The sequence below is a fragment of the Capsicum annuum genome, chromosome 4 (assembly GCF_002878395.1).
Source record: "Capsicum annuum cultivar UCD-10X-F1 chromosome 4, UCD10Xv1.1, whole genome shotgun sequence".
Classification (NCBI taxonomy): domain Eukaryota; kingdom Viridiplantae; phylum Streptophyta; class Magnoliopsida; order Solanales; family Solanaceae; genus Capsicum; species Capsicum annuum.
Window position 1 is genome coordinate 21823675 of NC_061114.1, and position 13673 is coordinate 21837347.

Genomic DNA, 13673 nt, shown 5'->3' on the forward strand with positions numbered 1-13673 from the left:
TAAGAGGATCATAACCGAAATCTATCTATAATTGTGAAAGCAAAGTATTATTATCCCTAATAATTTTCCTATTTAGACATTTGAGTAATCCACTAATGTTAAAATAATCAGCGGATAATGAGATTAAAATTTTATATACCTTAACAATATCTGACTCAATAGGATAATAATTTAGTATATTAACCCTTTTAATAATAAAAATTCCATACTTTTACCTTTTAAATAATAAAAATATGTTATGATTTTAATATTTTACTATTTACAATCTTATAATTATGACTTTTCTATTCTCCATTGAGGGAAAAGTAGTAGTTTTGTAGATACCCAAATTTTGCCTTCCACTATTCAATTGGTTTTGAGCTTCTTCAATCTCTAATATTTTAATATCTTCAAAATTATTCCCTAGGCATTTTTGCCTTTTTTCAAAACACTATTCAAAGTTTAAGAAAGAGGACAATGGATATTTCCCAGGTAGAGAGGCCAAAAATCGATGAAGGTTGTTCCCTTAAACTGATCCTAAGTCCAAAGGGTGTTTCTTGCTTTCTATGGGGTTAATAATCCGAACTCACAAAGTATGATAAATTTCCATGATATTGTGTAAAGGTACGTTAAACAATTTGTCTTTAACGATTTTATGATGTTCTTGAAACATGAAGTCTAAGGACTACCTGAGATGTCCAAAGGTAGAACCTTTGTCTCAAAGGGAATTCAACAGTATTGGAGGACATTTTTTGAGTCCCAATAATGGATAAATTTTCTGTAGATCCCCTATTCTAATTTTTAATTTCTTTGTAAAGTTCAAATTAGTTTCAGATGTTTATAAGAGTGGTTTTCTGCAATGGCCTTCCTGGTCATTTTGGTGATTTTGGTGTAAATTCCCCATTTTGACCCTTACCATAGCTTTCTTTGTGTATTTATAGTCTGTGGGGGGGGGGGGGGGGGGGGGGGTTATTTGGTTCCCTATGAGTTGGGTTTTGAAGTAGACTCCTAGATTCCTACCTCTCAACTAAAAAGGGTCCAAAATTGGGAATCTAGCTCAATTTTTTTACCCTTTTCAGTTAAGAGGAAGGAATCTGGTCAATATTTTTCATTAAATAGACTTGAATTAAAATTTTGCCAATTCTGTTAGCATAAGAACATTTTTTCTTGTATTAGGGAAAGTGTTGGTTTTGGTCCCAAGGATTTTGGAATCGTTTAGAAAACTTGGGTAAAATTTAGAAATTATGACAAGTGTTGAATTCTATTAAAATTTTATTGAAATGACCATCATTGGCTATTTAAATTAAATCTGAAATGTCATTTCTAGTCTTATATGGTGTTTCGGTTGTGTTACTAGATTCCAAACAAGTCATGAGGGTTGTTCTTGACTTTGACTATTTGGGTTAAGCTTCTAGTGCAACTGTTACTGGTGTAGCCACTTTTGTGGAGCTTGGTACTCTTATACCGATCTTGGTCCGCTTTTGTGGAGCAACTTTGTGCAAGATTTGTCCCACTAGCGATGGCTAGTAATGTTTATCATCCATTGCTTCTGCACGCCATTTTTTGCATTTGCAGATCAGTTTATTCAAAATTTCGTCAGCTTTAGAGGTAGGCGTGATCTTTACTGGATTTTTCTTTGGAAAAAGAACTTTAGTGATTTTTCCTTCTAATTATGAATTTTTGACCAATTGATGTACGAGTTCAATACAGTACTCACGTAATTGTTGTGCATGGGTTGATGACCCTTGGAGGAGAGTAATTGAGTTAGGAATTTCTAGTTTTGTTGTCGGACCCCAAGGGTTTCTTTTTGACTTGATTTTTTACCCGAATTTCTTGGTGCAAATATGGATATCAGTTTTTCTTTTCTTAATAAGTAGATTGTGCATTTGATATCGTGCAGTCATGGGAGACCACATGGACGGGGAAGGCATCTAAGTTGATTGTTCAACCTTAAGGTAACTTCTAATATCACTCTCTTTAAACTTAGATCGTTTAGGTAGTATAGTTTATATATTTGATATGTCTAGGGAAATATTCAGCAGAATATCATATAAAGTCAACTTATAAAATGAGAGAGATTATTGTGACTAAAAATAAAAATTTAGCATAGTTTAAAATAGTACTTAAATGACTTTGTCTATTGCACAAAATTAGTTCATTTCTCCAAAAAAATTGAACAAGCTTCATAGATAGTTGAAATAAAAAGTACAATAACATGAAATCAATTAAAAATAAAACAAACTAAGATAAATGATATAAAAAGCAACATGAAAATAATGATACAACATCTTAAGTATAACACTGTCAATTTATGTGTTTGGAATGTCCATCTTCTTTTGCATTGATATTGTCGCCTTTTGTAGATCCATATTGGGTACCACTTCCACCCCATAAGAAAAAACAATTCGGTGAGTAGTCATGTCTCAACAAATCACATGTCGTTGATAAAATCATTCATTGAACTTGGTGATTGGGTAACATTTTCTTTAGCAAGCTTGAAATTGCTGGGAGAATTTGGAGTTTGAGAAGGTTGTTTTTGTAGACTCAGTATTTCTTTATCTCATTATTTTAGCCATTGTAGCAACACACAATCGTAACAAATCTTTAAATTTTCTAGAATCAAATTTAGCAACACTCTTACTTCCACACATTGGTTGAAGAGGAGTTCTATTTTCTTCTCCTCTTCCATTTTTTCTATTGTGTCTATTTTATCTCACTCGTTCAGTTTCATTTAAAGATAGATTTTTAATGTAACAAATTTTTTCATCCTTTTGAACTCAGAAAAACTAACTTACCTCATTAATACCTCTATGGCCAAATGTGCAGATTTCCAAACAATGGATTGGTTTTCTCCTAGACTAAAAATAATTATGGTTATATCTACATCACATAAAATTGAAAAAATTTCTGCTTTCTTAAATAACTTGTTGTTCTTGTACCAAGAACAGAGTTTATTACATTTCCGCTATAGTTTCTATTAGGTCTAAGCCTTTTTCAAGCAATAATTAATACTCGAACATAAAAATATACATACTTTATGAGTAGAATACATAAAGTGTGAAGAGACATGTAGCTTTACAGATGTCTAAAAAGAATTATTACCATAGTCAAGTTAAGAAATTTTAAGTTTATCTAGAGAGTTTAGGCTAAATATTAAATAAGCTTATTTAATATTTAATATTTAATATTGAGATAATACCCAAGTACCCTCCTGAACTATACCCAAAAAGGTTATGACACATCTCAACTTAAAGGGGATCCTATTGCCCCCTGAACTAATTAAAAGTGTAATTTGGACACCCTTAGTGTCTATGTGGCACATACATGGCACAACACTGAAGTGTACACGTAGGCACACGTGTGTGTCACGTAGTCACTAAGGGTGTTAAAATAACACTTTTAACTAGTTCAGGGTAGTAATAGGACCCCCTTCAAGTTGAGGTGTGTCATAGCCTTTTTGGATATAATTCAGGGGGGTAATTGGGCATTTTCTCTTTAATATTAAATAAATTGAATGAGAATATTAAATAATCTTCTTTAATATTTATCTAAAATTATAGAAATAAACTTAAAATTTCTTTACTTGGCTATGGTAACAGTTCTTGTTAGGCACTATAAATACTTCTTCACGCCTCTTCAAACTTTTTGTATTGTACTCCTAAAGAAAGTGTGCTTATAGATTTGAGTATCAAATATGGCTTGAATAAGGCCTAGGCAGCAAAAATTTAAGAAACTTCATTCTAGATAAAAGAACTACAAGTTTGTTTAAGAAAGCAGAATAGTTTTCAATCTTATGTTATGCCTATGTCACCATAGTTATTTTTATTCCACGTTAAATTCAACCCATTATTTGGAAATCTATAATCTGGCAAAGAAGGTATTAATGAATTATTTTAGTTTTTATGAGTTTTAAAGAATAAAAAAGTTAGTTAAATATAAAATCTATCTTTTAAATAAACGACCGAGAAACGATAAAAAGTTAACACAACAGAAAAAAAGAATGAGGAAAAGGAAATAGAACTCCTTTTTGACCAACTTGTCGACGGTCAGAGTACTGCTGAGTTTGATTCTTGAAAAATTAAAAATTTGTTGAAATTTTTAGCTTCTATGATGGCTACATTAAATGAAAGAAAACAAATACACAATATACAACAACAGGCTTCTCAAACTCGAGATTCTCCTTACATTTTGAAACTTTCAAACAAAAATGTTAACCAATAACCTAGTTCAATGGATGATTTGATCATTGACATATGGTTTGTTGAGGACATGGCTACATAGAAATTTTTTTTGGCTTTGGGAAGTGGAATTGGTCCCGAGTCTCCACCAGCAGTAGGCAATGTCATCAATGATAAATATGATGGACATACCAAAGACCTAGATTGAGAGCATAATACTTTAACTGTTCTATGATTATTTTCATATTGCTTTTTATAATGTCCATATTAGTTTGTTTCATTTCCAATTGCTTTCATGTAACTCTGTTTTTTTCCTCAGTTATATGAAGGTTCTTCTCTTTTATTGGAAAAATGAAATAATTTTCTGCAATCAACAAAATAACTTGAGTAATATTTTGACCTATGTTGAATCTTTGTTTTAGTCATGTATTGTCTCTTTTTTGTCTAGCAATTGGTTTTAGTTGATACAATGTTGAATATTTTTCTACCCAACAAGCAATATATAAAATACACTACCTAACAGAGCTATGTCTAAAGAGAGTGAAATCATAACTTACCTCAATATTGAACAAAGTCTCTAACTGTCCCGCTGAAGTCTTCCCCTTCCATTTTGCCAGCAAACTCTGTCATGCTGTCAAATACTCCATCTACTTATTAAGACAACAAAAATAATACCTATATAAGTTCTAATAAATTCTAGCCGAAAATCAAGTCAAAATGCAAACCTCGGGACCGACAATGAAATTAAAAATTACTTCATTTAAAAAAGAGTGACCTACTTTTTTTTTCTACCATTTCAAAAAGAATGACTTTTTCCTTTTTAGCAGTACATAAATTCCAATTTTTCACGCAGTATGTTTAAGACCACATGATTAAAGAGCATTTTGGTACATTTGATATAACTTTAATTTAGGACCACGAGATTTAAAAGTACTCTTTATTTTCTTAAATACCGTGCAAAGTCAAAATAGGTTATTCTTTTAGCAACGGAGGGAATACTAACATAATTACTCTTTTGTAAGAGTAATAATCTCATGCACAAAAGTTATCTGATGACGGTATTGAGCTCAAATATCAATAGCTCCAAAAGCGGTACATTAATTCGAAGAAAAAAACAAGAATTAAGGAGCCAATTCTGTATATAAAGTTGAGATTCCTATTAGAAAACATGATTGAAAACTATGGTGAAGAAGTGGGCCTTAACCATGTGTAGACTCCTTCAACAATGGCCCCAACTATCTCAACAACCAAGCTTACACCACTTAGAATAAAGAATGAAGTGCTAAAGATGAGAAATGCATCTATCTCTCTCTCTATATATACTGTGATCACTTCTTTACTAAATGATTTGTTGCAAAAGCGAAACTGCTTACACACCAAATTTTATTCTAAATCCGAAGCCACTAAAGATCTGAGCCACGACTAAAGTAGAGGAAATCCCATATAAACAAATTTGTCGTAGAAAAAAATTCCCACAAAAGCGATTCCAACTCATGCCATCATCCATCATTGGTGTGGCCAACCTTCAATAGGTGTGACTCCATAAAAGCGGATGAAGCTCCACAACAGTGTCTACATCAGTAACAGCTACACCAACATCTTACACCAAACAATCCATGTCCTTAACGACACTGGGGACTTTTCCTAGTAACAAAACCAAAACACTCTACCCAGCTATATAAGATACTTCAGACTTAATGAAAAATTGAACAACGAAGTTCGTTTCGATGAAATACTTATAGAAGTCAACACTTGTCCAAATTTATTCTACCTAAGTGCCCAAAATGATTCCAACAGCCTAGGGACCCAAACCAAAGGTCCCACCCTTTTCAAAATCTATATTTTAAAGATAATGAAACTAATGAAATTTTGATCTAAATCTATTTACTAAGAATGTTTACTATAGTCAAACTTCTCATATTTAAAAGCTCTAAAATAGGAAATCTAGCTAAAAATCAAACCAAACTCCATACTCAATTGGAGCTAACCCCCCCCTCCCCCTCCCCCATACACACATAAACTATAAATACTCCATTAAAGCTACGTTAAGATTCAAAATATGGAAAATATGTGAAAATAATAAAAATGACATAGAATGACATCTTAGAAAGCAACTTTTATTAAGACTTGAAGCTAATTTGAAAGGCGTAAAGCAATTCCAAATATAGAATAGGGAAAAATAGACCAAATTAATCCATTTTTGGGACTCAATAAAGGTCGTACAATTTTATCGACTTTCGTTTGAGACAAAGGCTTTGCCTTTGGACATCTTCGGTAGTCACAATACTTCAGGTTTGAAGAACATCATAATGTGATAGTTTATAGATAATCAATGATCTTACTCCTTCTTTAAGATAATTTAGAGCACTAACCTTCCTAAAGTATCATGGAAATACACCTTACATTCTGATCTCGAATTATTAATCCTCATAGCAAGCATGAAACAACCTTTGGGACTTAGGATAATGTTATCTGAATAACTTCTCCTATTTTTGGCCACTCTTCCTGAGAAATGCTTTGGAATTGTCTTAAGAGGAGATCCATGGTCCTCTTGTAGCAACTTTTTCAATTATTATGGTGTTTCCTAGCATGCAAAAATTTGGATTACTTTTTTCCTGGATGAAGTTCTTGAAATCTCTAGCTATGCTAGGTTTGGACAGTTTAAAGTTTTGTGTGGTCTAGGTAAATTTTGCAATTTATGGGGTGTTGGCTCGTAGATTTATGATAACGATGTGTTATTCAATAAGTTTACTGATCCGTAGAACTTTTTGTAATGGAATTTTTGAAAGTAAACCTCTGAGTATAGTATTTGACATTAAACTGTTGAAATTGAGAGTAAGTTATAAAAATGGAAAAGTTTGTGGTGTGGTAGACTGCCATAGAGTTCTAACTTTAGTAAGAATTATTCTGCTATAGAATATGTCAATTTTGGTCAGCATAATGTTAATGGGAGGATACTACTATAGCGATGAGTTTATGGTGGAATCGGGATGCTATAGCTGACTCATTGCAGTAAATATTAGTTTTGAATGTTAAAATGTGTTTTTCTTTCCAAAAGATGCAGGAGATCGGGAAGAGTGACTTAGGGCAATTTTTTCAACCTCAACTCTTATGGTAACTGAGTTTCTTTCCTCCAAATGTAAATTTCCTTGAATTCATAAGATTGATTATGGTGGGGATGTGGGGTTTAAATTTAGGTTAAGAACTTGATATGATTGGTTATGTAGGTGGTTGAATTCACTTTATTATGTTCTATAATTATCGATTTGTGATTACTAAGCTAGAATTCATCCATGTAATTTTTATTTTGGTGGATTAACAGGGATAGAGGGTGGAAGAACCTAAAATAAGGAAATTGTGCATTAAATTGAGCTTAAAGTTATGAAATTACGTTATATTTCATAGAATTAGAAGGATATTAATTTAAAATCTCTTTATTTATTAATTTTATACTATGAACAAGTAGAGGTTATAAGAAAGAGCAAGCCTACGGTAATTTAATGCATTGGAAGACATGTATTGAGATAGATTATGGTTGAATTAGAGTTAAGACTCTTGTTGGTTGTATGTGTGCATGATTGATGGATTATTTGCTTATTTTGTTATAATGCACACTATATGATGTATTTACTGAATCTTGAATACAAGTGCGTAAATTAATAACTTGTAATGTTATTTATTAAAAAGGCCTTGTTGTTATGCAATTGCTGTTGTCTTGAACTCACTATGTGATTATATTTGTAAGTGCAACTATTTATTTTCTGTTAGTTGATTTATTGCAAGGTTATTCCCGATATTATGTTTTTGTAATTTCTCTACTTTTGACCCTTACCATAGCATCCATTGTGTATTTATGGACTGCTGGAGGGTAGGTGATTTGGTTCCCTAGGTGTTCGGTTGGGTTTTAAGCTAGATTCCCTATTTTGGTCTCTTTATAGTTGAGAGGAGCTATTTGGGAAAAGTTATTTTCAGAATCAATATGCCTCACAGATCCCTCAAGAAACTGGCTTTTCACACCAATTGTTTGTTTTTAGCTTTGAAATTTAAGAAATAATAGAGAAAGAATTTGAGAGAAAAAGATAATGCAACAGTATTGTCAATGAAATTATTTTATTAATAACTCAAAATATATATTTATAAACAAATTTCTAACTACACATCAATTTAAATTGGGATAACTAATTTCTATTCAAATAATAAAGGGATAACTAATTACTAAGTCTAAGCCATATTGTATTTTAATAATTTAAAACTACTAAAATTATCTATTTCTACTTTATTTCTGAGACATATCTTCAACAAAGACGATACATAAATAAGTACTTGTGGGAAGCATTTCTCCTTTCTATATTATATTCGCCTAAACAAGATTACATTATGGTATATTCACATCATTGGTGGAGAAATAAATGTCACCAATGATGTCATGCATCAAATGCAAGAAATGATGGCAATAATGGAGGATCAAATCGATAAACAAAACAGAACCATTTGACAAGAAGCTATTGCAGTTGTAATTGCTCAACTTCAGAATGCAGTATTAATTTATCCTAATATACCGGTGACATTGTCCACTCCTTCACTAAGAAAATTTATCTCTACACTAGCCGCTATAGGGAGAATTAATGAAGGTTAGTGTCTCTACCTCTGCCTAGTCTATATATCTTAATTATTGTTGCTGCTTCTATATATCTAAACTGTTGCTATTGCTGCTTCTCCTCTACAACTTCAAACATAGTTAGATCTATTTAATTTCCCTTTTAAGATGGAAGAACGACCAAATTGGATTGATATTGTTGGACTATTGTTGTATTATTGTAATGTTGGACTTTTAAGTATAGTTGTTGTATTTTTGTATGTAAACATGTATTGTTGGACTTTTAATTCAAATTGGACTGTATTGTTGGACTGATATTGTTGGAATATTCCTTTTAGATCAATATTTAAGTCATTCTTGTTGGACATTTGCTGTATTTTTTGACTTATATTGTCTCTGTTGTTACTGATATTGTTATTGACACTACTAAATATACATGGGCTTCCAGTCATATGTAATAATTTGACTGTTGTTGGACTGTTGTTGTATTGTTGTATTGTTGGACTTTTAAGTATTGTTGTTGTATCATTGTATGGTCAATTTGCTAGCATTTATATTCCTTGATTTAGTCAGTTCCTAATGTTGGTGAATTGTTAATGGTTGTTTTTCTAATTTATATAGGATTTTACCAGAATGTGGTCTTGGTTTTGGTTTTGATATTGAGTCAGATACTCAATTCACTCCCGCTATATCATTTTTGATAGCTTTAGCTGAGTTGAGGGAGGTTAAAAGGTAGCTTTAGGAACGGTTAGTTTGACCAAATATGTATTTGTAGGGTACTTCCATGCTGTTTTATTGAAAAATAAATATGGTTCCATGTGCGTGTTTATTGGTAATGGTAGCTGAATAACATATCTGTTGAGGATAAGGGTCAAGTGGTGCATACTGATAGTGTAACCATGTTTTGTAAGTTGATTTGAGTTTAGGCTTCAATCAGTCATATATAGTTTTTCTCTTCCCTCCAACATATAGTACATTCTATAGGAAAATAGAAGCCTAATCCATGCCTGCATCTTCGTCTAAGTCCCAAGGTGTTAAAACCTGTAAGTTGATACTAACATCATGGTAAAAATTTAAGCATGGGTAGCTTCTCCGCTTTCACCTTCGGATCCTTCTTGATTCTGCTCTATTATCTTTGACTGCATTTGCATGAGTAACAATTAAATTGTTAATGTCCTGACAGCTGCATTATATCAGTCCATAATGAAACAAGTTCCAGTGCTTTAATAAACGATTTTGACACAAAACTACTGCCACTTTTTAATGTTCATAACCACTAATTATATCCTTTTGATTAATGTAGTATTTCTTAGCTTCTACTTCATTTTGTAAAAGGTTTTTCAATTCAAGTTTGCAACTTCAATGAAATAGAGAACATTCTTAGGATCCACTGGACTACCACAGTAATGGCCCTTATTTTGACGAATATTATCACCAATCTTTCCTTGACAAAACAATCTTCTGGTGCAAAGTTGAAGCACCTTTTCTTCCTATATGATTTAAGGGATGGTAGTGCTCTAGCTCATGCTAATAGTGAGCCACATCTTCTTCTATGGGTTGATACTCTTGAAAGGTGTAACACCCCATACTTTTGGGATAGAATGTAAATCGTCATTCCTACGCGGAATAGTTTCAAAGGCCAATAAATCCTATGCAAATTTAGTGTTTTAATCAGTTATGTAGTGTGGCAATCTAGTTGAGCATGATTTGAGGTCATAGAGGTCCCTTAACTCAAAGACGAGTTGAAAGCTTTCCTATCGGTTGAGTTTTATTGAGCGTCTAAACTTGGGTCAACTTCCATCGACCATAACTTTTTGTATATAATAATTAGGGGACCTACTATATATCAAATGAAAGGTCTTTGAGTCCTCTTTCAAACGATATCATTTTCTCTTCAATCCGATACCCGAGCAAAAAGTTATGACTTTGTAAAGTGGAGTGCGTCGCCTAGCAATCGCCTAAGGCTACTGGAATTGTTGGTCCATGGGAAATGCGTCGCCCAGTCCATTTTGGGCGATGGGAAATGTGACGCCCAACCTATTTTGGGAGATGGACAATGCGTGGCACTGCCTAGCTTAGGCCATAGGAAATGCCTCGCATGCACCATGGCCCAACGGCGTAAATACTTCGTTTTAAGTCATTTTAAGGGCAATCAAGTCTTTTTGCAATCCAACACCGTCCCTAATCATCCTTAAATGTAATTAGGGTTATTAGTTACGTTTTAACTCTCTTAAGATCCCTAATTGATCTTCTAAGAACATCATAAGAGAAAAACAACTTAGGGCTAAACATTCAAGCTCAAGAGATCAACTTTTTGGCGAATTCTTCATTGATTAAGGTACGTAGGGCTGTCCTAAAAACTCTATAGGCATAATTTATGATTTTATCAATCTTTTGAAAGTATGTTATGATGTTTATAACATTGGTTTAAGCAATTATTTTGAATATCCAAATCATGAAACGTTTTTTAAAGATAGACATATTGTTTTGGTCTTGAGGCCTCCCCTTAAAATTGATTTTTACTCGTGTATATGTAAGTATGTGTTTTGAGTTTTGAAAAGATTAAATCAAGAGCATGAATGATGAAACCCCTCTCTTGTTATAATACCTCTTGATTTCACATGTTGTGGGTTGTTCAATTGCATATTTTGAAGCATAAGATAAGTGTTTCACTATTGTTTTGAACTTAATATTGAGTATGAATTGAAGAGAGGGTGTTTTATTGTTTATAAATGTTTAAAGTGATAATTGAAAGAGATTGCATGGTTTGTTACATGATACTTGACAACTACGTGTTTGTGAATTGAAATTGAGGATCTTTCCCTAAGTTTTCATGAGTTCCACTATACATATTCTCATATACTGTTTGGATAGTTTGGTGGTATGAACACAAGGTTTTGAAAGAGAAGACTGTAATAGAATAATGTATGGCTTAGAGATATGACTTGCAAGTCTTGGTATGACGATACAAAAACAGATAATGCCATAACAAACTCAGAACAGAATAGAAGTTAGATTTCCTTCAGATTTTTAGAATCTGAGTTCTTAAATATGTATGTTCAGAAAAGGTTAAAAAATAAGCTTAAGAGATCTTAGGTGGTTACCTGAAGAAGGCATGAGTTCAGATAACTCATTGTTAAAAATAGTGTTTTGCCTATATGGGGTATTTTGTCCCCAAGAGAGATTATACGATAGCCTAGTTCCCTGTAGCGTATCAGACTTAGAAACTCCAACTCTTGCGGAAAACTTGGGTTGAGGGCTTATCCGTTGAGGCAATGGCGGATTCGATATAGCCCATGGAATATCAGACTTGTAGGGGGTAACACCTAGCTCAGAACTAAGACAAATATGTTAAATTGATTTAAAGAACGGTTTTAAAGTCCCATTTACTATGCCCATAGATTTTCAAAAGGTTTATGATGATGTATTTTTTTTTCATAAAATGCTCTCACTTATGTTATTTATTAAAGTATATTATTTTGGATTGCTCTGCGTACCAGTACAGTTGTATTGACCCCTATATTTCAGGATTTGAGGCTCAGTCCCGGGGTTTCGTTAAGCAGTAGATTGACTTGACAGAAGCTACAACTTGTGGCCTTCCTTACTTCAGAAGGCCTGGTTATGAAACTTGTCATGGTTATATTATTTTGATTCATGGTCTGACTGGGGGCCTTGTCCCTGAGTTCAAACAGATGTTATTTTCAGTTAGTAGAGATTTCATAGACTAGTCATGTACTTTGAATGTAATGAACTTTATATTGTATTGCCTAGTTGAATTTAAAAGTGACCATGTTTCCATTTATTAATGTTCCACATTTCTTTACATTGTATGAAATTTGTGTATGATTACCAGATAGAATAGGGGCAGATAGGTATTCACGGTTTGGGATATCCATCGCGGCTAGGGCCTCAGTTCGGGTCATGAAAAACTTGGTATCGGAGCACAGTTCATGGTCCTAGGGTGTCTACAGTATCACGTCGGGTGGAGTCAATTTTATGGGTATGTAATGTGCCACACTTATAAATAGGAGGCTACTAGGCGTTTAGGAATGTTTTATTTTCTTCATGTTCTAGATTGTGCCATTGTGTTGTCTATTTGAAAGTTGTCTAGATTCCTTCCTTACTTTGATTTTGTTAACTATGTCTCCTTGTCGAGTCGATTCAAGAGAGCAGAATCTTAGAGACCATATGAGGTGGTCCGTTATAATTGAATCATATAAGATTATGAAATTGCACAAGGAATTGAGAGTAGTCCGTCGGTGCATCAAGGTGTATAGATTCTAGTGTAAACTTTGATCCTGATGAAATCGTACTTTTTAGCTTGAGGTATTAAGTGTATCCAATCCCTATGAAAATTCTTATTGGAGATGTCAAGCATAAGGGTAATGATATGTAGCCTAGTGTTGCAACTGTATTTCCTCCAGAGTAGTACTATATATTAAAGTGCCATGACGTATTAGTAGTGAGATTGGGCCAAGAAGTTGGTGATATGAAGTCACAAGGTTAGAAGTCAGAGTGAGGGTGACTTTTGAGTAAATAAATAGTTTTAGTTGTATAATCGTTGATTGAGAAATGATTTGCCATTTTATGGTGACAGACTAGTGTGGTAGCAATATTAGTAGATCGTGGGTGCAGAGTAGTTTGGAACCATCCCTAGTTTCCAAGGTAAAGGAAAAAAAGGATAGGGATCCCAGTTTAGTCAAGTTAAAGAAGTCAGTTAGAGATAAAAAAAATAAAGGTTTTCTCCCAAGGAGAAGATAGTGATTTACGTTGTCATGGTCTACTATGTGTGCCAGGCGTAGATGACTTGAGGCAGTGGATTCTTAATGAAGCACATGGTGCACGCTACTCTATTCATCCAGGGGACACTAAGATGTACCTTGATTTACTGGAGATCTATTGGTGGAGTGGGATGAAGA

The 13673-nt window shown here is 33.2% G+C and overlaps 1 long non-coding RNA gene across 2 annotated transcripts; it reads left to right on the forward strand.

The window, feature by feature from the left end:
• Positions 1-290: 290 nt before the first annotated feature.
• Positions 291-12875, forward strand: LOC107853947. 2 transcript variants are annotated; one of them, XR_001669895.2, is made up of 4 exons: positions 291-603; positions 1880-1934; positions 7216-7271; positions 12283-12875. It is a non-coding gene; the product is annotated as an uncharacterized LOC107853947 (long non-coding RNA). The 2 variants fall into 2 exon arrangements; XR_007054840.1 differs by having other exon boundaries at positions 7216-12541.
• Positions 12876-13673: the final 798 nt, after the last annotated feature.